The sequence below is a fragment of the Cygnus olor genome, chromosome 1 (assembly GCF_009769625.2).
Source record: "Cygnus olor isolate bCygOlo1 chromosome 1, bCygOlo1.pri.v2, whole genome shotgun sequence".
Lineage (NCBI taxonomy): Eukaryota > Metazoa > Chordata > Aves > Anseriformes > Anatidae > Cygnus > Cygnus olor.
The window spans coordinates 95884983-95912346 of NC_049169.1; the positions used below are offsets into that span (position 1 = coordinate 95884983).

Below are 27364 nucleotides of genomic sequence, written 5' to 3' on the forward strand. Positions count from 1 at the left end.
CACGTAAGCGGTTACTAGATTTTTATTTTTACAACATTCTCTCATGGCTGAAGAAGATCGACGCTGCCACTAAAATAATTTTCACTCGGCCCTGCCTCCCCTCGCACACAAACTTATGCTGTTCACAAAAATTCTGATGATTTTAATGACAGCCACAGCCATGTGAAAGTAGCAAGGGCAGGAAAACAAGATTTTGCACCTGTATTTCATCCTCGGACAAAGGTCCTCCAAGAACTTTATCAGCAGGGTATCTTTATTTTAGCTGGAGAAACTGGGTCCAAAAAAAAAAAAAAAAAAAAAAAAGTTAAGTGATATTCCCAAGGCTATGCTGTAAATCAGTGGATAAAGCGATGAGAACCCAAATCTCTTGGTGCTTAGCACGGAATTGGCTTCGAATAATTCACGGCCGTGCAAAAGTTAAGTGTCCCGTCTGAACCAGTCGCATGGGCTCCCCCTGTTGCCAGTGGAGGGACAGGCACCTGCACAAAGCCACCCATCCCACTTCCCCCACCCCCCAAAAAGAGGAGTGAGCCTGTACAGCTGGATTAGGCCAGGCAGCTAGCTTTTAGTTGGCTAAAATTAAGTAAAATGAATGTCATTTGGATCCAAAGTCCTATTCCAACATCCTGCTTCCCAAATTACATTTTTATGCCACATTCATTATTAGGCAATATATGCCTAACTTGTACCGATTGAAAAGGGATAGCCTACTGACTAAAAGAGACAGGTAAACCCCCTAGATTCATGGATTTGTACCCTTTGGCTCGCTGGATGTTCACAATTCACACACAGTCTTCATAATATTAACCAGCCTGGTGACTGGTGAATTTGATTAGTTTTATTCACTGGTAGCTGCTACACATTTTTGTATTTTGCTCATAAACATCATATTTTCATACAGATGTACAGGAAATACAGAAAGATTAATCTTTTCTCAAAAGGTTAATTTTCACTACTGCCTTCATCATCAAAACACAACCTTTCTTACCTTAGGGTAAAATACAAAGAATAAAAAGCTCTACTAGGTGACTTAGTTCAACTCCTTCAGTAATATTTAGCAAAATGCACACCTGCAGTACATAGAGGTAGCTCTACAAGTTGAAGTACTCCAAATATATACAGCAAAATCCAGATGTTATATATTTGCTTCTCTGGACTTTATGACCATATTCAACTTATTGAAGGGTATGTAACGTTAAAAAAATAAAAGTGATCTAGGAGACTATTTCTAAATGTGGTTCTTTATATGGCCGTCTACGTGCCAAATGACCACTCTCTGCCTCAGTTTTTCCATCTGTAAAATGGACCTGACTGTAGTTCCGTGAGCAAATAGTACTAAAAATATATGAAGTGCTTTGTTTTCCTATCTCAGCCTAGCATCTCTCAGACTTTTATGATGGAGAATATCATGTGAAAAATACAGATAACAAATCAAAGCTGATCTGTATTAAAGCCAGCTGATGAAAATCACAAGATTTTACATACTGTTGTTCAGTTTAAATATGAGTAGTCTCAGAATTTCAAATTTAAAAAATAGATCTACACCAAAATGAGGGTATCAGATATAAGAACTTCTTAGTATTCTGGCACACTTGACCCAAAACTGACATTCACACCTCAGTCCTCCTACCTTATAGATTCAAATCTGAAGAGAGTCAAAACTTAACAAGTTTCAATAAAATACAGATTTGAACATTTTAAAATTTTGACATTTAGGTTACACTAATTTGGAACCATGTAAGTTTGAACGATGTTCAGATTTGCCCTTGATCCAGATCCAAAAACTTTAAGTTGGGAGGCATCTAGAGCCTTACTTCCTGTAACTTTCTCGAAATTTTATACACATATCTAAACCAGGATCACAGGGTAAATTTACTCATATTCTCAGAAAGTCTGAATCTCAGTAAGGACCCTAAAACTGAACCTGATTCCACCCAGATATGGAGACACTTAGAACCAAACCTCAAATGACACCTGAAGCAAAGCACATTCAGAGTAGTGCAGGGTTTGGCTGCATATCAAGCAGATCCCAATGTAAGCTAGTTTTGGCCCTTAATCAGAAATGAATGCAATTAGCCATAACCTTTATAAAATCCAAGTATCTATCTGACCTCAACGATAAACCTCTCAAGTTGTGATCTGCACAACTGGTTCCTCACCCGTAAGCCTTTCTGTATGGATACGAACCATCAACGATTTGATTCTCTGTTGTCTTATAAATCAGTCAGCCTACCTAAACCACACAAAAAGTGTCCACCAGAACTGGTATGGCTGTGCAAGTCTTTGTTGCACATGACAAGATTCTGGATGACAGACTGAGAGGGAAGGAATGCGCTTTGGTGCCAAATAACATACTCTGTGCTGCTCTGCTCTCTCCTCTCCTTTTTATGTTCCCAGGCTCACCAACTTAGTGAGTTTAGACCTATCTTGTAGGCAACCACTAGAAGAGGAGTCATTGCATCCTATAACCATATCTGAGGTTACAACTGACTTCATTTAAAAGACTTTGGCCTTTTAGCAGCTATATATTGGGTGACGCTCAAGTTCTAAAGAAATTTAAATAGAACTGACTCCATGGGCTGGTTGGGTATCCTGCTCATCATTGTGATGGGTTAACACACTATTTTGCTATATTGCTTCCAGCTGGACCAGAATCAGAACCCCAGTGTGAGGTCCTCACAGACCTTACAGACCTTATAGAGCAGTTGTTCAGCTGATCCCAAGTGCATCTTGTCCCATGCATTGCAACAAGCAAAATGGTGCTGAGGCTTAGCATACGGATACCACACTGGTGTTAAAAATTTCAGGCAAATATCTGTTGCAGTTCTCTTTCAGATAACACCGTCAGGACCTAGAAACACTCCACAACATGTCTGAACTTGATTACTTCCACTTAGTCCCCTTCACCACATACTCAGATCTCCTAGACTCCCCTGGTATATCATACCGTCATGTTGCCAGCCCGACAGGAACGGTGATTCAGTTGTCTCTATTCATGTCCTGCGGTGTCTCTGCAACTTTGTTCAAATGTAATGAGAAAGATGCCAATTAAGAAGGCACAAGAGCCCTGCAGCTTGGCAGTCTGATTCAAATTAGATACCTGTATGAAGTGATTAAAATAGGTTTTTCTAAACCTGAAGATAACAGGAGGACAGTGTGTTTGATTTACATCAGCAGGGGTCAACAAAAATGTAGAAGAACCACACAGATGCTCTTTACCTCTGCAGATTTACTGGTGAAGATGATGAGGACAGAAGGAAAAAAATACAGTGTGCTCCTGGTGTCTTTCAATACACAAAGAATCTCAACTGTTGCCCCACCTCAGCAGTCATTACTTACTGCCAGACCTCCAAATCAGTAGTATTTTCTTTTAATTTAGCAGCTTTGATCCATTCTGCTGCACATATTAAAATGTGCATGTATTAAAAAAAAACAAATCTCAAAACTTCATTTGGTAAATAGCTACTGTCATTTCCATTTCACAGACAGCAAAAACTAAGTGGAAAGAGTTAACCACTTGACTGAGAGTAGAAGTGGGATTGGGATGTTAGGCTTTCCTGACCAGGAGTTCAGGCTGTGCTGCCTCTATGGATCAGGATCTCAGACAGTCCAATTGATTGGAAAGACTGGGGCACACTTGCTGAACCAGAACTGTCTTTTCTATTTATTTATGTATTTATTTTTAATTTTAAATCCAGGAACGTTGTGAATAATAGATCAGATGCAAAGATGAGATGTCTCCAACCGTTTCAATGGATTTGTGAAAATCTGCCTCCCAGTCATAAGTACCACGTACCATAAATGCTCACTTTCTTTTATGATGACAATATCAGCACTTTGGTAAAGGAACGCTTTGCACAGTGGCTGTTCCCTTACAGTACTTAAGCCACCTTGCACAAAAGATGCAAAGTGGTGTTTCCCACGCCAGATGCGATAGTATGTGTTAGGTAAGTACTGCTGCTATGCTACATCAGTGAGTCGTGACAGTGAGGTATCTGTGATGGAAGAAATTTTGCCCCACCATAGCCAATCCCTTGCTATTTATACCCATCGATACTGGTGTGTATCATCATCATTCTTATCATCAATCATCATCTACAAGGACTGAGAGTCCTAATAAAACAAAGTCCAGAAGACTGGTACCATACCTTTTTGCAATTTGAGAACCAAAACCATAAAAAATCCTCAAACTTCCACATGGTCTATCCTCATCTCTCCATTATGCACACATGCACACACACTTGGCATGTTTGTGTGTGAACTTTACTTCTTGAACGTACAGAATGTGTTGTAATTATTTAACACAAAACAACCTGTAGCTAAGTATACAGCCTTGGCTACATCTGTGTTCGTCCTCTCCATTTACAGAGTGTTGGGATATTACCTTTATTTGCATCAGCAGGCAATTTGTGACCAATTTAGCTGTTGAGCTAATGTGTAAGGCCCTCATCCAAGCTGTGGAGTTACAATGGAATCGGATCTTATTACATAGCCTACTGAATTGTATGGTGCACCCTCTATTATATAACTATGTGTTTCCCAAAGGTTACCTATAATTTGATTATAAAGAATCACATTGCAGTTCAGTCAGCATTTAAAGGATGAGAAATTTGATGATTTACTTATGGAAATCCTTTAGAAACTGATCAACAAATGGTAAAACGTAGTTTTGCCATTTGAAAGGAATTATGGTAACAAACAAGCCAGGATGCACATCCATCACTCTCTTCTACTGGATGACTAGAATGACTATCAAAGATTTCTATTTTTGTCCCAGGAAGTTAGGGAGCATGCAGGAGGATTTGATTTCTGTCATAATAATTACAGGCAGTCATGTGGTTATGACATGAACCACTGTGAAAATGCTGAAGCTCTAGGTGGTCATCAGTTCACTTTTACCCTCTTTATATAGTAGGAAAAAAAAAAGAAAAAAAAACCACACCACATACTTCTGCAATTCTAGTGATTGTCACATCAGATCAGATGCGCTGCTTTTATTTTGCATGGAGATGATCTAGATGAGGAAAAATGTAAGTATCGCTACCAATGTTTTGGAAGCTTGTGAATTGAGTGTATTTGCACAAGCTTATCAACATGAATCCATTCTACCTGGAAAATATTTATGTCAGCATTTTCAGAGATGGTACTCCTCCAAGATGTAATTATCTTTCTGTTTAGAATATTGCATATGTGATTATTGCCCCCAAATAAACAGACATTTCTAGGAAAAAGGAACAGGCAAAAAGGAAATAAGAAAAAAAAAATGAAATTTTTATGTATTACGTGGACAAAAACTTTTATTTGATTGACTATAAATAAAGTAGGCGAAACCCAACTCTACAGAAAAGAGACAGATAATATTGAAACTTCAAACATTCAAAACCCTCGAGTAGGCCCTAAAAGTTATGCAATTGTCTTAAAAGTTACGGGATTATTGTTTTTAATCTCTATTGTACTCCCAAGTATTTTTATTTTTTTCTGCACAATTCTGAAAACTAGAAACTTATTTACTTTCTTAAAGCTAGCGTTGTATGACCAACACCAAAAAATCACAGGAACAATAATGCTGTAAGTTTTGAAAGGACCAATGCTAATGCCATTACTCATCTAACACTTCACCACAAAATTCCTGCAGCTGATGTAGGATTCTTGTCCTCAAATATAGGCATTGTGTGAAAGTTCCTATATAAGATCTTTTTCCATGTATTCCAGGCAAGGGGAAACCAATGCATTTACCAAGCAGACTGGAAGTGTAAGTTATTGAAAATGCTAGACTCACAGGGTTGTGGCTTTATCACACTTCCAAGGAGCTCAGCACAAAATTTACCCTAGGACCCAGATTCAGATGGCCCGAATTCCTGCTAAGCCACCATGCTTAAGAATTCTGGATATATGCCCCTAAAATCCTACATCCAGACAATAGAAAGTATCAGGTTCAGGGCCTTCAGGGGTGTTTAGGGTAACTGACTCTGACATGGGGAGTGTATAGAGAAGTACCTGATTCTGTTTCTATTCTCCCTAGGCAAGCTAAATACTATAGAGACCATGGAGCAAAAGAAAATGGAAATGAGTAAAACACCAAACAAAGCTTTGTCCTTCTTTGTCCAAAAAATCGACTCCAAGACTCGACTGGTGACTTTTGTACCAAAAGCAGGGGAAACACGAGAAAGGATGCAACCATTTCACCAGGGCTAATAACATCAATCTTCAGTGTAAAAGTTTCCCTTTGACACAACTTGATTATCTGTGATCTATAGACCACCTCTGTGGGATTATTTTTGTGTGCAGGTGGGCAGGATTTAGTATTCATTGCCTTTGAAGTTTTTAGTCTAAGATGTTCTTGCGGGATAAAAAACCCTAGATGTACTAGATGTAACAGAGAAAAGGAATGTCCTCGTCTGGATATTTTTTAATTTTACATAAAGTAAATTCACTTACAAAAAATAGGCAAGATTGGCTACAATTAGTCCTTCAGTTTTAGCCTGAAGAATATTTTTGGATAATCAGAACACAGTTTGCTCAGCTCTTTTAAAGGATACATTTTGAGGTGCATTTCTTTCTTCTTTTTTAATACTAATTGAAAATAATTTTGGATGGAAAATACGAGTTTTTTATTTTTTAAAGCCAGAGAAATTACAAGCAAAAAGTTGTATTAACTAAAATTAAGCCTCAGGTCTAATTTACACATGAAGAGAGATAAGAGCCTTTCTTTCAACCAGACCTATCAAAAATTGGAAGATCTGGTGAGGTTGGTAGCGGTGTAAGCCTGTAAACCCAACAGAAATGAAATCACAGAATCACAGTATCCTATGGGCAAACAACTCTTTTATTTTACCTGTATTTGAACGAAAGGGTCTTTCATTACAGAACTAGGGCACACAGAACAAGGTGACAAAATATTTCCAAAATAATATAATGGAAATGAAGTGTACCAACTTCAACGCTAAGCTTCAGTCAGGTTTTGTGAAGAGCTTGAGTTAGATATTATCTTATGGTCAAAGGGCTCCTTTTCTATAACTTTCTTTGCAATTATTAGCAAGGACTATAATATTTGGTATTGCTACAAAGACAGCCTATGATCATGTAATGAGATCCCCATTGTAATATCTGTGCAATTACACATAATTAAGTTTGCCAGGGGAACTTTAATTTCCTGATTTTTGAGTAAATAAAGAATCAATGTTAATATTCCACTAATCAGTACTAACTAACATTTAATTTGTTTTGTTTCAAAATCAGAGGTCACGTTGTGAAACCATTTGATAGTATGCAACAACAACAACAAAAAAGCACCAACAAAATAAACAGAGGTTGGGAAAGGATAACTTTGTATTAACTGGTACTTTGCTGTCCCACTGTTCCATTTGTTCAACTGTCCTGAAGCCAACAAAAAATCAGTAAGAATCAGAATGCAAATATGACTTTAAGCACTCCCTGTTGTGGTCTTGAAATGAATCAACGTTTGTTTTTACCACACCATGATAACATCGCAGATGTGAGAATCATAAATGTCAGTAAACCTTAAAGATTTCTGTTTCAGAAACAAATTTGCTACCACTACACTTACATGAAAGTTTCAGCTAGCTTCAGTGGACCATTTATGGGCCAAACACCAAACAAGAATGAAAAATCACATCTGATAGAAATACCAGATGGAATATCAAACTATACATCACGCATCCATCCAACTGAGTAAGAAAAGTAGAGTTTCAGTCTGGAATTCATAGAGATTCATATAGTAAAGCTGTAACACACCACAGAAATTCACGAGGGGTTATCAGATACAGGTTTTTGGGGCAGGGGGACAGCTGGGAGCACCCTGTTAAGAGCTACCTGGAGCAACACACATCCTCAGTCATCAGAACTGGGGCTGGCTCCTCAGGCACCACATCCCACTCAAGCATACATCTAGTGCTGATGGTCATTCAGTTTAAAAACTGGTATGAGAAAAGTAGACACAGAGTTATAATAGACAGAATTTAGGGGCTATTTGTCTCCCAACCTGCTGTTTCAATCCAGACACTACTCCGGGCTCGAAGTATCAAAGTATGACAACAATGCGCAAGGTGCATAACGGAATTATCTAATTTCTTTTCCTGCCTTACTTCTTGAAAAGCAGTAGAATAATAAATAATGTTATCGTTTAAATGACTGTCAATAGTTTTCAAAGTCAACACTGCTTCAAACATCTGAGACTTCTCGTATTAGGAAGCTGACTGCAAATAACCAAGTGTCAGCTCACATCTAGTGCAATCTTTAATTAGAACCTCAGAGTCAGGCAGGCTACAAGCTTTTCAGCTCCTAAATTAAAGCTGTAATTTTGGAGCACAGGAAGTAAACCACCAGGGAAAAAAGCACCGGTTTACCATACTGCCAAAAGTCAGCTCAATCTGACCTCTGTTTCAAAATAAGAAGGACAAAAATTACACCATTTTCTGGAGAAGCCACAATATAACAAAGTCTACGTGTTTTTGATGTTAGGTACTTAATGATGTAGTCAATTCTTTAGGACCACTTTACAGACTACTCCTCTGAGAAAAAGAAAAGTTATGCACAAGACAAATGAAACCAAAAAGTTGACTTACAGGCTCCCAGCACTATCCACAGGTCTCAAAGCTCAAGATTATCCATCCTCATCACCAGCAAGGGTTCCCTTTCAGAGGAACAAGAACATTTGCTTCACAATAGCTCAAAGGTGTTCAAATCCCTGCAAGATACTAACACTAGATTCCATTCATTTTAATGGAAAATAGATGTCCGAATTCCCAAAGACAGCCCTTTTACCATTGGGCCCAAAGAAACAGATTACATGAAAATATCTTTTTATCACAAGAGAAGACAGGAAAAAAATTCCAATTAAAATTGATGGAATTGATCGAAGAGTGAAAGCCATCAAGGAACAGACAGGCAAAATGGGGAATAAAATAAGGGAAAAGTGCATAAAGTTATTTCATTCCCCTTAAGGAGTATAATATAACCTCCCTACAAGAGTAAAGAAAGATATTTCCAATTTGTTTCCTAACAGCTAACTGAAGTATAGATTAAAGAGTAGGAAGGGTGCTGAAAATTGTAACAAATGCAGACTCTAAAAGTTGGGAGTAAAACATCGTAACTTGAACTACTCCATTGTCACAATTCAATGATCAAAAAGCATTCCCATGTGGCAGTAGGCGTGACCACCCTTACCTTCATGGTTTTGAATTCCAGCTGAAGCTCTTTCAGCTCCAAAAACATTGCTTGGGCTAAAAACGAGTTTCCTACAGCTGCAAACTGTCAGCATACCATAGGTATCTGTGTGTGTCCGGAAAGAGTTGTTAATTTGGTATGTAGTCACCAAAACTACAGTAAAAATACTTCGTTGCTTTGAAGCCTTAATCCTGCTCCTCTTTGCATAGCTTTATACTTCAGACACCTGCATACGCTCTCCTGCCAACTTAGCTCCTTTCGGTACTCAATTGTCTCGTGTTCACTTGAGACTAGATCAGGCCCCAGGAATTTCTGAGTCAAGTCCTGGAGCTATGACCATCTGTGTGGGGTCAAGGAAGGGAGTACTTGGTAGATGAAGAGCAAACCATCCCACACTGTTACATTCTCTCACTCTGGCCAGGCTCTCAACCCCCGGAAACCCCTGCTTGGGACTCCCCACAGTACCTCATGAGCTCTTCTCATTCAAGGTGGTATGTGTACCCCTGACTTTGAGAAAATGTCAATAAGCAATTACATGGAGTGTTACTTGTGCAACCGATAGGTGGACTTATATTCAACAGCACTGTGTCTGAGATTGCACAGAGACGGCAACACTGGCATGTAGGTGCATACTACTTTGCAGCCAATAGAGAGAGTTGAGAAAGAGAAAGAGAAAGAGAAAGAGAAAGAGAAAAAAGAAAAAGAAAAAGAAAAAGAAAAAGAAAAAGAAAAAGAAAAAGAAAAAGAAAAAAAGAAAAAGAAAGAAAAAGAAAAAGAAAAAGAAAAAGAAAAAGAAAAAGAAAAAGAAAAAGAAAAAGAAAAAGAAAAAGAAAAAGAAAAAGAAAAAGAAAGAAAAAGAAAAAGAAAGAAAAAGAAAAAGAAAAAGAAAAAGAAAAAGAAAAAGAAAAAGAAAAAGAAAAAGAAAAAGAAAAAGAAAAAGAAAAAGAAAGAAAAAGAAAAAGAAAAAGAAAAAGAAAAAGAAAAAGAAAAAGAAAAAGAAAAAGAAAAAGAAAAAGAAAGAAAAAGAAAAAGAAAAAATAGAAAAAGAAAAAGAAAAAGAAAAAGAAAAAGAAAAAGAAAAAGAAAAAGAAGAAGAAAAAGAAAAAGAAAAAGAAAAAGAAAGAAAAAGAAAAAGAAAAAGAAAAAGAAGAAAAAAAAGAAAAAAAACAAACAAAAAGAAAGAAAAAGAAAAAGAAAAAGAAAAAGAAAAAGAAAAAGAAAAAGAAAAAGAAAAAGAAAAAGAAAAAAAAGAAAAAGAAAAAAAACAAGAAAAAGAAAGAGAAAGAGAAAGAGAAAAAGAAAAAGAAAAAGAAAAAGAAAAAGAAAAAGAAAAGGAAAAAGAAAAAGAAAAAGAAAAGGAAAAGGACAAGGAAAGGGAAAGGAAAAGGAAGGGGAAGAGGAAGAGGAAGGGAAAAGGAAAAGGAAAAGGAAAAGGAAAGGGAAAAGGAAAAGGAAGAGGAAAAGGAAAAGGAAAAGGAAAAGGAAAAGGAAAAGGAAAAGGAAAAGGAAAAGGAAAAGGAAAAGGAAAAGGAAGAAAAGAGTAAGCTATAGAGGACCACTAAATATGCCAATGACAAATACGGACAAAAAAAGCACAAAGTGTGTGGTACTGGTAAATTAGCATATTTCTCTCTTTTCAGCAACTGAGAGCATCTGAGGAACACTAGCTTCTAGAGAGATGCTCCTTTTGCCCTCTCTGCTTTAAAAAGCAAAGCTCACAGAGGTGGGTTTGATGGATGAGATGGGGCCCCAATAGACGAATCTACAGATGGTCTCAAAAGCAGAAATATATTTGCCCAAGATACCAGGCCTGCATCTAATTTTTCAAGATCACGAACTGTAGAGGAGTGCTGAAAACGCAGACAACACAAGTTAGCAGAACACTCCTCAAGCACCACACAACGGTCTCAGGGGAAATGTTATTACATTTTGCTGCTGCTGCTTATATCGAGTTTGGCCAAGAGTCCATGAGTCATGATACCTATATGTACGATGTCAGGTGCAGGAACAATCCGGTAGCATTTTTCTATTAGTGCTGAATGCTTGGGATCTGCCACTTAGAAATGCTTAAATGAAAATAACACAGAAGAGTTACATGCGATGCTTGAAACATTAGGCTCTAACTTCAATCTGCAAATGAAAAATGTAAACATTCTAAAACTTAATAGGGAAGTGACAACAGTGCTATGATTTTTGTCCCTTGTAAAAGACAGCAAAAAATGTTCACTTTAGCCTACCTACTTACATGGGGAATAAGGAATGCTATCAGGGCCTGATGAGAGAGATGCTGCTGGTTGATGGAGTCATTTGTCATCAGATACTAAAAAGAAAGTAATAAATGGGTCTGGTTTTGAACATGATCTTATGATATTTTTAGGATCTAAAAACTGCCATTAAGTCGTCAGAGTATTCTATAACAAGGTTCTAAGGATAGCTAGCTATCTCACCCAGGTTTTCAATACCAACTATTAAATCCAGAGAGTGGGTTTCATGTTCTACAGTTAATATTAAAGATACCAGTGTTAAAAACTGGAGCTTAATGGCTAAAACACATAGGAAAAATCATTTATTTGACTTCTCTTAAAGTTGAAGAAAGCAACAGGAAACAAGTGTGTGCATGTACCAAAGTAATACGAAACCTGAGATAATTCTTTGACAGTATACTGCAGCCACTATCAAAAATTGTTTTCAAGAAGCTGGGATGAATTCACATCTATTTCAAAAAGCGCAGACAATTCATTTCTGCAGACCCTTTAAGATGAGATGTTCTTTTAAGTGAAACTAATGAAGCAGAACTCTGATGAGTTTGATGATCCTGAAAGTGAGATGTTTTTAGTGCTGGCATTATCATTATTAAACGTAGCTGCAATGACAATTTAAATCTGTTCCAAACCTCCTAGATGCTCTTCAACATTAGACACCTTTGTGTCTTGAAGACCCAAAAATGAGCTTACTAGTTGATTATGCTTTAAAGAAAAGCTCTACTTAGCAAGACAGATGCAACCTTCTTTTATCTTAATGATATTGCCTTCCATGGAACACAAAAGGAGCAACTGATAGCAATGATTGAAACATTTCTTTTAAAGACTTCTAATTTTAGCCGTCCACTAGAAGTAACTCCAAGTGAAGAAACAGGGAGAAAGAGAAAGAAAATAAAGAAAATAAAGAAAGAGAAAGAGAAATAGGGAGGGAAGGGGAGAGAGAGAGAGAGAGAGAGAGAGAGAGAGAGAGAGAAAGAAAGAAAGAAAGAAAAAGAAAGAAAGAAAGAAAGAAAGAAAGAAAGAAAGAAAGAAAGAAAGAAAGAAAGAAACGAACCAGCACTGAATGGTGACATTAGCGCAGGATAGCTAGCTGACCGTGACAAATGACCTCCTGATGGCCACAAGCACGCAGACAATGAAATGTATGTTCTCGTGCGCTGCTATCAATTCTGTATCAAAATGAAAAACACAAATATTGGTGCAATGTTACCAAAGATACCATCCAAGACCAACTAGAACAACATGAGAAAGATGGCTTTACTTTTTGGTTAGGCAACAAAAACAAACTTGAAACAAGATTGTTTAAAACAATTCTTCTGCTGCTATGTGTGGCTGCTCAGTGCTGTATTTCAACCACGCTGAGTTACAAAGCATCAACCAAACTTTCCCAAAACTGTACTGTAGAGCCTATGGACAAAAATCGCTCCACAATTGCCCACAGACTGGCTAACTTGAATGAAAAAGGAAGACTGATGTCCCTGTTTCCAGTGACACTTCGTGTTGCTCTCACGAACATGCACCTCTATCTATGTTTGCATCAACAAGTACGCTGAAATCGGCAGTGAGAACAAGAAGGACTTTTTGTCAAAAAATAGAAAATGTTTTCCTCTGCGAGGAACTTTACAGAGAGGTACTAAATTTACAAAAGCAGTTGAAGCAGGTTTCAGAGGGACTTGACAGATTACAGGCTGATGACACTACCGTTACAGCCTCAGTGGAAATGTGGTTTGATCTAATTAACAACAAAGAACTAGAACCACTGAAGAACAAAATTAAAAAACTATTCAAAGATGCTTGGAAGCTTTCCATTTGATAGCCACCAGGACTGATTTCAAACACAGACGGATGGGATTAAACACAAAATAGGATGCAGAGTTTGGGGCAGGAATGGAACATATTCTGGATGTCTCAAATCTTCTAAGATTAAAAAATGAAGGTCCATATTTTTGCCCCAAACCTACAATTACAAAGTGGATTTGACTGAGCACATTTAATTTAATCATGTGAGTGGAAAATACAGATGTTATGTTAGACAAGACAGCTGACTTAGAAATGCTGGGTTTTAGAACAGATGCGTTGCTGTCCAGCCAACTCAGCATCACTTTTTACACGTTTTTAGTTTATTCATATCAGTTTGATTGAAAATGTGTAACATTGTAGGCGCTAAAATGACAGAATCTGGTATGCAGAGTTAGATGTAAAACTTCCTAGACCTAACTTTTCTACAGACTATGCAGACCGGGAGCATGTTCTTAAGTTTTAATTAGGGAATCACACTCTTTGTACTTTAGATAACGGGTCTTTTTGTGTTTAAGGATTAAATATGCCCACAAAATAAATCACATCACATGAGCAATGTTTGAGCAAATAAAATGCTACATTTGAGTGTTTTCTCCAAGAGGCTTTTGCAGAAATAGCCAAAAAAAGTCATGCTGAGGAGAAAAATCAACCCTGATATGTTGGCTGCTGTTGCCACATACAAATTTTCTCTCCACACCCAATAGAGAACACATACCTCAGCCGAACAATTGTGAGCATATGTTAGCTATGCCAATATCCTGTGGAAAGTAACAAAAGGCTTTAACTTATTTTTAACTGAGAGAAGGGCATAACTAAGAAAGTTTGCACTTTATAATTTCAAGTCAGATTTGGGATTACTGTATTTCCCTCTTCGGGAAGTTGTATGATTACTAATTTTATAATTAAAAAAGTAAAAGTTAATGAGGAAACATGTTAACGTCAGATGATTTATGTGCCTATTAATATTACAAGTGTATTGGGAAAAAAAAAGGGGGAAAAGGAAAAACCCATTGTGTAATCCAGTTCTGATGAAATGCCGGACAATTTTGAGACTGATAAAATGAGTCACTGCCAACTGACTCAGCATGACAACAGGAGTTCATTGTTGCATTTTGACTGAAGGAAACAAGCAGCCAGTTGGTTTAAACTGGATTCTTTCTTTCGCTAAAATGTGATATTTCCACCATCTTCTTTCCCCATTTTCCACCAGCCCCTCTGGTGTCTCCAGTACATACTGCTTTTATTAAGTCCCGTGCTAGTCGGCTAGCACTGCATACAACACACATTAAGCCCTCGGATGCAGCATGTTATAAAATTAACTTAAAAGGCTGGAATACAGCTCTGGTTTTTAAGTCCCAGTATATTTATATTTCACATATGGTTTTTGCTAGGCTATTCACAGGGGGGACTATAAAGCATCTCAACATGTGAGGTACTCTTATAAATTCCACGTTGTCCTTAGTTGCACTCGCTGTCCTCAGGCACGGGGGCTGTTGTACTGCAAGCACTGATACTGATATACGTGCTGCTTCTTACATCCACATCTCCCCCTCCCTGCTCGGAGGTTTGGCAGCAGCAGGACGGCTGAATTCAGCTCAAAAACTGGAATTCCTGCTCCTCTCCCAGGCCTTCTGGAGATTGCCTTCTGCCACCCGTTGCAACTTCCCTCTGAAGTTAACAAAACAAGGAGAGCTCAGCAAGCGCCAAGGGGCTCAGGACCCTGTAGAGCCCAGGCAACACACCCACGCAAGATATACTGTCCCCATCCCTGAGCTCTCTGAGGACTGGAGCTGTGCCCAAGTGCTTTTAAATACAGTAATAATGTGGATTTATGTTGTTAATACACAGGAGGAACCAAGAGGAAGGCTCACCTGTTGCATAGCATTGTATAAAGTGTGCGCTGTGATGCTGCAAAATCTGGTTTGCGTCTCTTCTCCCTCAATATGCTCAAATCTCTCAGTCTTATCGTTCATTATTTTCTGCTTTTTTGCCCTTAAACTGCTTCTCCTGTAGTTGTCCAGAAACGTGAAGACACCCTTTTTCCAAAGGAGATTATCCGAGTCTGAAAAGTTTATTGATATTAACTGCAGCTTATGAGAGAATCCTGAAAATAAATTATTTTTGAGAAGAAACAAGCACCAAGAAAGGTGCATACTTTTTCAGGCAGCTAAAACATCTCCTGTAATTATAACTTTTTAAAAAGCATATTTTGCCAAAAGCAACTATGCCATGCCAAAAATTATCATGCCAGGAGAAAGAAACTCCTCACAACAGAAACACCAGTAGTCAACAAACTGGGTTATATTCATGATAATTTGCCAGGTGACTTTGACTAAGTCAGTCAATGTCTCTAAATCTGAGTTTATCCATCAGTGCAAGAGGTTACTAATGCCTCCCTATTTCAGGAGGGTGTCTTAAAGCTTAATTAATTGATGTTCATAAAGAACTCACATTCTCAGATGAGAGGCATCAGAGAACACCAAAGTATTATTAATCTCAGGTGCCAAAAAATTATCCCTGCTCTTGCAAGAAACAGCTCTGAAATATTTGTAATTTCTATGGTAGCAATATCCCCAGTTCAGTTTGCAAATGATGAGAGTTATCCAAATAAAATAAATGTCTGGTCATCAGAGTAAACAAAGACATCATTTTAAGAGTCCAATCTAAATTGTAGAGATAATCAATATGAGAATAGCAGTGCCCACAATGAAACCTGTATTAATTATGAAGAGAGTTTATGAAAGAAATTAATCATTATTATGGAGTTCACTGTAGGAATTTAATAGCATGAGCCAATTCTACATGACTCTTATGATGCTTGAGGTCAAATATGCTGAGTTTGAAATAAACTTTAATCTACTCTGAACTAACTTTGTATAAAAAAAGAAAGCTTCTCATAAGTTCCACAGTACTGCCCAAAATAACAAATCTACTCTACCCCATAAGTGCGTGTGGTCTGATATGCCATCCTGAAAATAGACTCTGATGTCTCTCCTCCCCAACTTTTTTTTTTTAATCAGTGCTATAGAAAAACTTCATACAGTGATTACAAGAGAAAATTAGATATCAGAGGTAACCAATATGTTTTTATGATTTTTTTTAACTAACCACCCATCCAAAATAAACACAGCAATGTTTATGGAAATAAAGAAATAAATTATAGCAATTTTAGGTAGCATACCGCAGTCAAATAAATACCTTTTTCTAATAAAACAAACTGGGAGAAACCCTAACAGAACTTAACCCATAGTAACCAAAACAAAAACTCAGGAGACTTTCTGTTCCAAAATCAGAGTTGTTCTTGAAAGCAAAAGATTAATATCCGTTGGTCAACTTGAGAGCTAATCAATTAATCCTTTTTGTTAGATCATAAATTCTCTGGGGAGATGCTATGACTGGAGTTGTTGAAAATGCTCAGGGTTGGCTTAATTCCATCTCCAGTCAAGTCAAGTCCCCACTGTCTTCAAAGGGAGAAGAGCTAGACTGATGCTGAGAGCTTTTGAAAAGCCTATCCTTTGCATTTATTTGCTTTTGTGAAGTACTCCATAAAACAAATAAAAGCAGGATGACATAAGTAATGAGCCCATCCTACCTCTGAGGTCCACACGCAGCAAGTACTTTGTGGTCAGAAGCTGACAGAGAATTCTGGGGGAGTTTTGTCTGAGGAAATTTTGTGGGGGTCTGTGAGGGGGATGAGGTTGTGATGCAGCCAGGTCAAAAAGGCTGGCTTCCCCTACAGGTGCACAGGGAAGCACAGCAGAAATAATACCTTGTTCTTTTCCAAAATATGGGACTATCCGTTTTGGAGGCTACTCATAATGAACATGGAGCTTGCAATACTGTCAGTACTAATTAGATGTGCAAAAGGAAGAATGAACCCTTAAAATATTGCAAGAACAAATGGTCCAATTAAAATAGTCCGAAAGAACTCAGTGGGAATATTTCTCTTAGCTTCCTTTGTTGATGCTGTAGGATTTCTTTGTAGTTGTACAATTCTGCTCACTCAAATTCTCTTGGCAACTACAGACTTCCTTACGTCTGATCTCATCACACACAGATGGCTCATGCTTGTAAAATATTATTTGGGGACGTGTTGGAGTGGCCTGAACATGGGTCACTCCAGCAGCGTAATCTGACTCTAACAGTTTCTCTGGACTCGGATAACCTTGAGTTCAGCCATTGTTTCCCAAACTGTAAAATGGGGAGAGTGTCAACCTGCTCACAAAGCAATGAGAATGTGTGAGCCAATATTCGTACAACTCTGGAAAAAAAAAAAAAAGGAAAAGTGTTATTGCTATTTGGGGAGAGTATGAGAGGGTCATGTGGGCTTCAGTTTTATTCTCTTCTCTGAAACAAACACCGACACAGATATAAATAGTGCCTGCAGGAAAGCAAGGGTGAACTGCTTGCTTTTTAAAAAAATAAAATTGTAGCTTTTGCATGTGAAGTCTGTTTAGAAGAGTTCTGAATAGTTTAATAATTAAAAAAATTCTTTACTTTTAATAGTGTTAACATTTACCAAAGTAGATTTTTTTTTCAGTGGTGTCATAAATTCGCAGTATTTACCCACCAGTTCTGGTTTTCATAACAAGACTGTGGTTTTTATTTTGATCACTGGTTAATTTATTGCTGCAGCACATCATTTTCCTTTTCTTTTGGAGGTTCTGAGGAAAAGTAATTCTTTACAGACACTGTTCAGATGGTATTTTTCAATTAAAACCACTTAAAGCAGAAAAGAACGGTTGTCTGGTGGGGGACTGAAGATCAGAGTTCAATGCTTGGCTCTACAATAGACTCCCTGGGGAAATTTTCAAAGGCACAAATGGCAGGTTGGCACATCACTCCCATGCTTGCTTTAGTGGGAGTTAGTTGCCTCTGAAAACCTCTCTTTCCTTTCCCTGGATTATCCTGATCAAGTCACTAAATCTTTCTGTGTCTTAGTCTGCAGTCACTATAGTGGGAATTACAATATTTTGTTCCCTTCACCTTTTGCTTGACTTGCTTATTTAACTATACGCTTCCTGAGGCAGCGATTCTATTTTACAGTATGTAAAACACCCACACCAGCGGATGGGGTGCTGATCTCATCTGGGACTTGCCTAGTTCTATTGTAATACATACACACAAATGATGTTAATACTGATCTGGGAATCTGGATAGCATTAATTTAAACTGTTTTCTCAAAGCCCAGGTTATTGTGCCTTCTAGGAGCAGTACTGAACTGGAAGAAAAACTGCCAAGATAACACCATCCATAGAGCAGGTGCAGGACAAGCAAGATGGGGCAAACATCTCTGATATGGCACCAGCAACATGACCCATTCACCAAAAAGTGGGATGAGTAACCCTCTTCATCTCAATCCCTGATTTCTGGTAACTTTCCTTCGGGCCAACCAGAACCACGCAAGTCTACATTCTTTGACTGAAACATTACATTTTACAGGAACAAATGTCTGTGCGAGGCGAGTGTGCACAAGGCACAGAAATTTGTTTCATCAAACAAATTGTGAATCTGAGTATGTTTTGACACCACAAGAGTACATGTACTGAGCCACCGCAGCAGCAAAAGCAGTTCTGTTTCATTTATCCTGCAAGTCAGGACTAGGCAACACAATTTTTATTTTCAAATGGCAAATGCAAAAATCTCAAAAATGTAACACATGCAACCAATTAAAGGGCAAGAATGACAATACAGTGAACAAATGTGCATGGCACGTAAATTCAAGGCAATTTTGAGCTACATTTGTTTACCCAAAAAGTGGAGTGCCCCAAAGAATTACATAAGTGAAAATGAGAATTATTTTATCTCCTGAACTTAAATGCAATGTGGCTACAAGTAAAGAAAAATAAATAAATAAATAAATAAATTTCCAGGCACTCGCATTAATTACCTAGTAGCCTACCAGGAATTACCAAATTTGCCAGCTGTGATGAGGGTAGAGCTCAGCATGTTCCGGAGCTTCGCCACTGAATGACGACGTATTTCAGATACCCAGTAGTAGTTAAACTGGCCTTTGTACTTTTGCCCTACTGTTTAAATGATTCTCTAAGCCATTCAACTTTCTCAATGACCTCTTTATGGCCATAACCAACATAAGTTTTGTGGGCAAATTTTTTTCCACAAGTAAACTCTGCTGAAGCCAGCAGCATTACAGTAGAATTATTTTGATATAATGTATGCATAAAACTTACAGGTATCTTTATGTGCCATAGGCACATTCCCTGCTTCCTTCTCCATCATCCAGCTTGCATCGTCCACACACTCAGCCCAGGATGCAATACAAGACAGAGTTCCTACAGTAGATGTAAATAATTCAAGAACGTTTGCAACTCCTCAGGGAGATTTACTCACAGATCACCTGCTCACAGAGCTTACAGAGATGTCAGAAAAGTTCCAGAATTATTAAAGATCAACAATGGGAAATAGCATAAGAGAATATCAGTATTATTTCTGCACAGAGCTGGAACTGGTTTTGATATTTTTCTTTTTAGATAAATTAACAAACTTCAAAGGGAGCGGTTTAAATTTTCCAGAGAAGAAATGTTGTTTGATTGCTTCATGTACTGGGGTGCTGCTGCAGTCAGATCCAGGAAGAATGACGCACCACAGTCTGACATGGCTTTGATAATAGATAAGTAAACCATAGGATTGCCAAATAAAGAGGTCAAAAAAAAAAAAAAAAACACCCAACAACCCACCACCAAAAAGAAAAAACAAAACCAGAAAACAACAAAAACAAAAAGAGCTGCTAAAGCAAATCACACCAACAGAATATGCAGTGCAACATGAACAAAGGAAACCCAAGGAAACCCAAACAACCCCCTTCCCTATTACTGATGGCATGCCCCATGTCCCACATGGCATCATCGCAAATGGATTCTGCACAGAGGGAGAAAGACATAAGCAAACAGTTCTGCAGCAACAGCAGCCCAGGCAGAACACCACCACTTGCCAACCGAGAAGCCTTGACTTACTGGCCACGTGCCTCCACTTCTGTTCTGCTGATCCACTTCCACTACATCAGTGGCACCTTGAGGTGGGTTTACAAGCACTGGTGACAGAAGCGTTGTGAACGTGACTTCCCGTTTGTGACAATCTTTGTATTTTCCTCCCAAAGGCAAAGCGTACTAAGGACATTCTTTACGTGTCCTGAGGCCAACAGGCTGTCACTTTCTTTACACAACATACCACATATATATCTAGGACATAGAAAGGGTTATTTCAGACTTTAGAGGGGACATCTATACCCAGAACGTTTCCAAAATAAGGATGGCAAGTTGCTGAAATAACTTATTTAAAACTTTTTCTCAAGTACAGAGCGATAGAATTGGAGTAAAATCATCTAGAAGGGGTTGGAAACACTTCCTCTTGAAGCCTTAAACATCACTTCTTGTGACGTTAACTTGAGCTACATGTCCCATCGGAGAGCAAGTGTCAGCAAAGTAAATGCATTAGTTAAAGCTTAATAGTAGTTTGGTGTTCAATATCCTGAAATATTTAATATGTTTTTTTTTTTTCCCAAAGTAAACTGTTATTCAGTTTTAATGAAGACATTAACCTGCTTGATTTGTAAGCTCCTGTGGGAAGTCAGTCTAAAACACTGTCACAAGAGGTAGGCAGAAGTAACAAGAGCTATGACAGGAAATCAAGCACATTTTAAATGTTAAAAAAGCAGCCAGAAAACGAGTCTCAATATGCTCTTGTTTTCTCTTAGTTTTGTTTATTTTTTGGTAATATGATTTCTGCCCTTTAAAAGATGCCAATTAAGGCTGGTTATAACGTCGTCTGCACGTAACTGTGGGTATTGAAATCTATGTGAGTTTTCACCAACTATTTTGTAAACAAGAAGCGGTGGAGCACAGGCTCAAAAAAAAAAGTTTGGGTCCAAATCTGAACTTTGAGACACTTTCCGGTTGCCAGCATTGCAGAATGACAGCTTTGAACCGGAACCCACTGCGACATTTTAGTCACAGTTTGCATGTCCTGGACCGACTCAGGATACAGGCTGCGCTTCATGGGAACAGCCAGTCTCGGGAGTTTTCTTCTTGAAATGAGAGTGATAAAACAAGATGAGCAAAAACGGTGAGACCCCGAGCAATTAAGGTGGGTGTGTACTCTTCCTGAAATGCATATTGGTGGTTTGACAAGGGAGACAAGCTGGCTGCCTTGTTTCACAGTAGCTGCGTTCAGTTCATGCTGTCAAGAGTGGATTCTGACACTTAACAGTATTAATATTGCTATTTCTATTGATATAATTAGCGCTTCTATAAATAATAGCTAAAGCTGCCATAGCTAAGTATATTACTGCAATCAGCACCATCAGGCCCTTCTTGGTTACACCCCCTCCTGGAAATACAAGCTGATTGATCTGAACGAGGAGACAGCCACCGAGCAGGGCTGCTGATTCTCGTGGCCCAGCTCGGAGCAGCTTCCACCACGCAGAAGACTCTTCCCAACAACCACTTTGGATGTGTGAGACTAAAGTTTCTCACCAGTCTTGCACCTGCCAATGTTTGAATGCTATAAATAGGGGCGCCTCTTTTCAGCCACGATGCAAAAACCTCGCGTTGAGCTCGGTGGTTGTTATTCACACGCCACAATGGGGGAGAAGTCCTGCGAGAGTTTTGGAGAGAAGCTGGACCCAACCTCTAAATTCCACCTAAAGAGCACAAATGGTTCTACGTATTTATTTTACAGCTACGAAACGGGAAACTGCCTAACAAAACAGGCATCGCTGCTTGTACAGAATAATAACAGCGCCTGCTCTTTCAGCCCCAAATTTCATTCTATTGCACTTACAACTACCAAAGAACAGCTTTTCTAGTGGCCTGAACACCAAACTCCAGGCACTCCCAGTCTGTTTTAAAGAACTTTGCTGCTGTTTCACTATTCCTGAAAGCCCCGACTTCTACCATAGGGTAAAGCACAGATCGAGCAGTGCTGGTTGTAGAAATAAAACCTCAGTGCCTCGACAGATGCTTGCAAAAAATACAAACAGTTAAAAGTTATCACCCATTTTTGAAACAGTGGGGATTTTCTGCTTTCTTCTTCCATAAAGTGATGTGTGACACAAAGGCTTGCTGAAGGCCAGTGTTTACAGCGTCTGGAAATATAAAGTGCTATGTGTAAGAAAAACAGCCGGCGTTTCTGACCGCAGCTTGTCACAAAAAAACCTTTAAAAGTTGGAAATCCTTAAGCTTTAGACCTATGGATGTGCCAAAGGTAGTAAGGGGATTAAGTCATTTGTGTACAGGCACATTTTTAAACCCTGTAGGTTCTTGCAGCAACGCTACTTGCTAGCTGCAGTACTTGAAAACTTAAAATGGTAAAGAGGATACTACAACTCAGAAGAAGCTTTGAACTCCTGTACTGCTAAGACAGCTCGCTTTGTATGAGGCCAAAGCACTCAGCACTGTGTCTGGCAGTAATATCAATGCCAAAATCATTCCTGTATAATTCCACTGATGTCACTTCAGTTATTTCAAAGAGGAAATTCATGTCTAAGCCACGTTCTGTTTTCTGATGCAAACCCAGAATAACTACAGTGAAGTTTATGAAGTTACTAACACTGGCACTCACTGTCAAACCAAATAGCCAATGGAATAATTGGCACCGAGTCTCTGAAATTACTACTGAGATATTCTACATAACCATAACAACAGCATTTCAGAATTCTCCGTGTATATACCTTTGCAAATATCTGTGATGACAGCACATGAGCATTATTCCTGTTACACAGATAGGAAACAAAGACGGAGCAATTTTCCCTAAAGTCAAATATGCTATTCGTGGCAGAGCTGAGAGCGTCAGGGTTCCAAGTCTTAAGCCAGGAACCAAAACCAGTAAACAAGCACTCAGTCTTCAGCGTACTTTTATGAAAATATAAGAAGCAATAATTGGGTTGGACCCCATATATGATGAAAGAAAGAAAGAAAGAAAGAAAGAAAGAAAGAAAGAAAGAAAGAAAGAAAGAAAGAAAGAAAGAAAGGAAGGAAGGAAGGAAGGAAGGAAGGAAGGAAGGAAGGAAGGAAGGAGAAAGAGAAAGCAGAAGGAATAATTATTTTTTGAGTAAACAGCAAAACAATCAGAACTATCCCTGATGAGAAAATTTGATTACAAAGGGTTATATTTAGGCATTTCTTGAGGCATCTTTCAGGACTATCTGGTAAAATCAGAGTAGAATCTAGTATTTACTAGTATTGATAAGAGCAAGATAATCTACACCCTGAACTCTTTTTTTATTCTGCTCACACTGCTGGAGATACAAAATGTTGGACTTCACAAAGCAGTGCAGAGGTTCCAGAAATCACCTCCGGTTGTGAAAACCTGTCAATGACAACTATTTTGTTCTGCTTTGGGATCGCTCAGTGATTCATCTCGGAGTATACTGCTCATGAAAATTAAAGAACTGGATTTTGTTTTGTTTGTGTTGCTCTGATACCTACGATCAAGGGTCAGCATGACTATGGAGGGATAAACAAACAAAGTTTACTAAAAGCTGCCAGTTTGAGACATTGTATTGTTTTTGTTTTGTTTTTAATACCATAATAATTTGTGCATACTTTCGACAATAGCTTGCCTCTTCGGAGAGTTTAAACTGCTGGTAAGATTACTTGGGCTACTATGCATGCAATTACAGATGAATTTTGATTATTTAACATTAAGTTGGTACTTTGAACAAATTAAAAATAATTATTTTTCTCCCTAGCATCTTCTATATTAGTAATTGCAGTTGCTCTGGAATCTCAATTAACTAAGCATCCTAAATTCTGTCCACGCTTGGCCAGAGGACGGCCTTTTCCGTCACGGTACAGGTGTGATTATTTGGGAACAGTTTGCAAATCTAAAACCCCACCTTGCTTGAAGGGATTTACAGCCTCACATGACAAACTGTACTGAACAATACTGAGGTCCTGTGAAAAATAAACAAAGAGAACACATTTATTTTCTAATACCGAGATGGAAATCGCAAGTCTTAAGAGGCACCTGGAATTTGACCAGAGTTACCCAGCAAGGATCAAATCCTATTTGTCTTAGTCAGGCAGTCCTGCTGAAATCAAATAAGCCTACAGCACGGATCAGTCTACTAGGGCTATGGTTTAACCTCTGAGGCATGCCATAAATCCTGTACCATAAAATAGGTGCTATGGATTAATTTCTAATCCCAAATTATAACTCCTCGTTGAAGAACTGAAAACCAATTCGCCTCAAAGATTTAAACAACGAGGATAGAACCATGCTGAGACCTTTCAAGACTTTACTTTTAAAACATCGAACACAAATATTTTCCAGTATACTAAATTAATGCATTGACAATTAAACCGCACTGTTTGAAGTAACTGAACAAATCATACACTATGACACAGCATCTTTTTTTTTCTTTCCCAAATTTGCCTGCACATGTAGTCACTAATTTACCCAATAAATTAGTTCCACAAGTGGCTCTCCGAGTCATCAGTTTGAATTATCAAGTTTCTGCTGTATTTCCAAAACAATGCCAGGCATGCATGTGCGTGGGAGGGATGGGACAATGAAGCCAATAGGTGCAGCTGTGGCCTGGGAGGCAGAGGGTCTGTGCAAACTCTGTCACTGCCTGCTCTTTGACATTGGCGAGTCGTTTCACTGCTGTTTAATTCAGGGTCTTTCTAGCATATAATATTTTAGCTGTGAAGTCACCCCCCAAACATTTGGAAGGCAAAGAAGAGCCTTCGTGAGCTTCACAGAGTCCTTTTCCACTCTCAAACAGAAACGTAGGGAGGCAGTCTGGGTTCGTTGCTTTTTTATCTTCCCCACGAGTAAATCAGAAAAAGAATCCAACCTTTACAAAGCAGATTTATGCAAGCACAGGTGAAAGACAGCCTCTGTAAATGCAGAATATTGAATGAACTAGCTGGTACCTTGTGCACCTGGCCTCACTGCTGCACAGGATCTGAACTGCTCTCTTCTTTAGGTCGAATGCCAGAAGCCCCCTGATTTTAAAGCAGGGGGCTTTGGATGCCATTCCTAACATTACAGTGTTACCATGATATCCTTGGCCAGAAAGATTCCTTTATTTGCTAGCACAACAAACAAGCCAAGTTTTATTTTAAGACTACAAACCATTTTATTTTGGAAGCCACAAGACATCCATACCTTTAACAACTGACTAGTTGCAGATTCTACGTGCTATCAGAAAGTTTTCTTCAGCTAGAAATGAGGATTTTTTTTAAACACCTACAGATTAAATGATGAGATTTAAAATAATGCTAAAATCTTCTGTAATGTTCTTCCTGCATTACAAATGGACTATTAAATCAGTGAAGTGCCAATCAAATGCTTTTGTACTTTGAAAGAAAGGTTTAAATAACAAAAGCAGTTTTTCAGGCCTCTCTCTCCCTCGGTAGTCAGTGTCACCTATGCACTAATTACAACATATTTACTCTCTTTTCTAGTAAGATCACAATTGAATAGATTTTCAGAGCACGATTTTTAAGAAAAGTTGCAATCAGAGTCTCGTGGATTCTGGCTCTTATTAATCCAGCTTGTCTAAGAAAAATACAATGTTGTGCAGTAAACTTCAAGATATATGACAGGACTGAATAATAACAGCTCTGGATTCGGTTCCCAGCTTTAAAATCAACTCACTGCACGACCTTGGGTGAACCATTAATTAACTAGGGCCAAATCCTCTGTGGACTAAACACAATGGAGCTAGCCAGTTTGTACAAGCCAAAGATCTGGCCCCAAGTTTCCAGAAGTTTTGATTCAGGCTGGCCAAACACTGGAATTTTCATCCTATGAAAAAAATGCTCAGTTGTGTTTCAGGACAAAAAGTAAAGCTCTCACATCCTTTGTGGAATAAAAAGTCTAAGCAATTCCTTGTGTGTGTGTGTTGGGGGGGGACACGAAGCTCTCTCACAGGGGAAGCTTTTGTTCACCGTGCTTTCTCCCCGCGAGCAGAAAGTGGAATTGACAGAGGTTGTCAAGGCAGGTAGCCACGAACCATCACTTTAATTTTCTGGTCAGAAAAATCTATTTTTTTTTTCCAGTAAAACTGGAACTTTCCTGCAGAAAACTGCAAGTTTACAAACACCACATTTTCCACTGGGGTAGGAAGGCTCCTTCCAGTCAACTCTGTGTGCTCGGAGCATCCACCGACGGCAGCCCAGCTGCTAAAAACACTCTTGCCTCGGAGTTCCTTACAGAAGGATGACATTACTTTCCTACCATGGAGCTATTTTTGTTTTAAGTTACTTTTTGTTGCAAAGCGCCCCGGGATCCTCAGATGCTAAAGGGAACGGCGTTTCCACATTAGCTCCAGGATTGCAGGGACAGGATTTCTACATGGGAGGTGATTTCTGTATGGGATGTAATTCCTATATGGGACTTAATTTTCACGTGGGACTTAATTTTGTGTGAGAGCACCTCCCCAGCACTCAGGAAGGCTGGAAGGTATTCAGACTTCAGGACTGTTGTGTAGTTGCAGCGTTTACGTAGATACTTTTCCACCCCAAACGTTTACTTTGACCCGAGAGCCTCTCTCCGAGCTCTGCGTACCACCGCACCGGCCCCCTTCTCTCACTTCATTAACATTTATTCCTCGCACCTCAGCCCCGGGGCTGCCCCCCCGCGCCCCCCCCTCACAGGCGGCGGTTGGAGCCCAACGGCTCGCAGCGCGCTTCTCAACGGCTGCCCCCCGCCCCGCCTCCTCTCAGCGCTCCCCCCGCCCTCCCCCTGGCCCCGCCCCTCGGTGGGCGTGGCATCAGCGGCGGCCCCGCCCCTACCCGCCCGCTGACCCCGGAAGCGCGGTACCTCTCTCATCTTCCCCCTCAGCGCACCGGCTCGGCGCTTTTCACAGGCGGCCCCCCTCATTGGCCCCCGCGCACCCCCGCTGCCCTGCCCCCATTGGCTCCGAGCCCCGCCACTCCCCACCTGGGCCTCGCCCCCCCGGTCCGGGCCCGCCCGCACCCTGGCGACTAGCGGGGGGATTTTCTATAGGCGAAGCCGCGCTCGCCGGCCCGCTATGCGCGCCTCCTATTGGACCGCACAAACGTCGATCGAAAGCGTGACGCCTCTCATTGGCCGGCGCGGGAATGATAACAGCCGCCTGGTTCTCTGATTGGCTCCGCCGAGACGTC

General features: G+C 39.3%; 2 long non-coding RNA genes across 3 annotated transcripts; both read right to left on the bottom strand.

The window, feature by feature from the left end:
- Positions 1–13: 13 nt before the first annotated feature.
- LOC121076618 lies at positions 14–20915 on the bottom strand. Of its 2 annotated transcripts, none has more exons than XR_005823625.1 (4): positions 20222–20915; positions 19439–19540; positions 15119–15351; positions 14–271 (listed from the first exon to the last, which is right to left on the bottom strand). It is a non-coding gene; the product is annotated as an uncharacterized LOC121076618 (long non-coding RNA). The 2 variants fall into 2 exon arrangements; XR_005823624.1 differs by lacking the exon at positions 14–271 and adding an exon at positions 13740–14915.
- A 9-nt stretch (positions 20916–20924) lies between these two features.
- On the bottom strand, positions 20925–27129 carry LOC121076622. The gene is made up of 3 exons (XR_005823630.1): positions 27039–27129; positions 24103–24160; positions 20925–22350 (listed from the first exon to the last, which is right to left on the bottom strand). It is a non-coding gene; the product is annotated as an uncharacterized LOC121076622 (long non-coding RNA).
- Between the last annotated feature and the right edge of the window lie 235 nt (positions 27130–27364).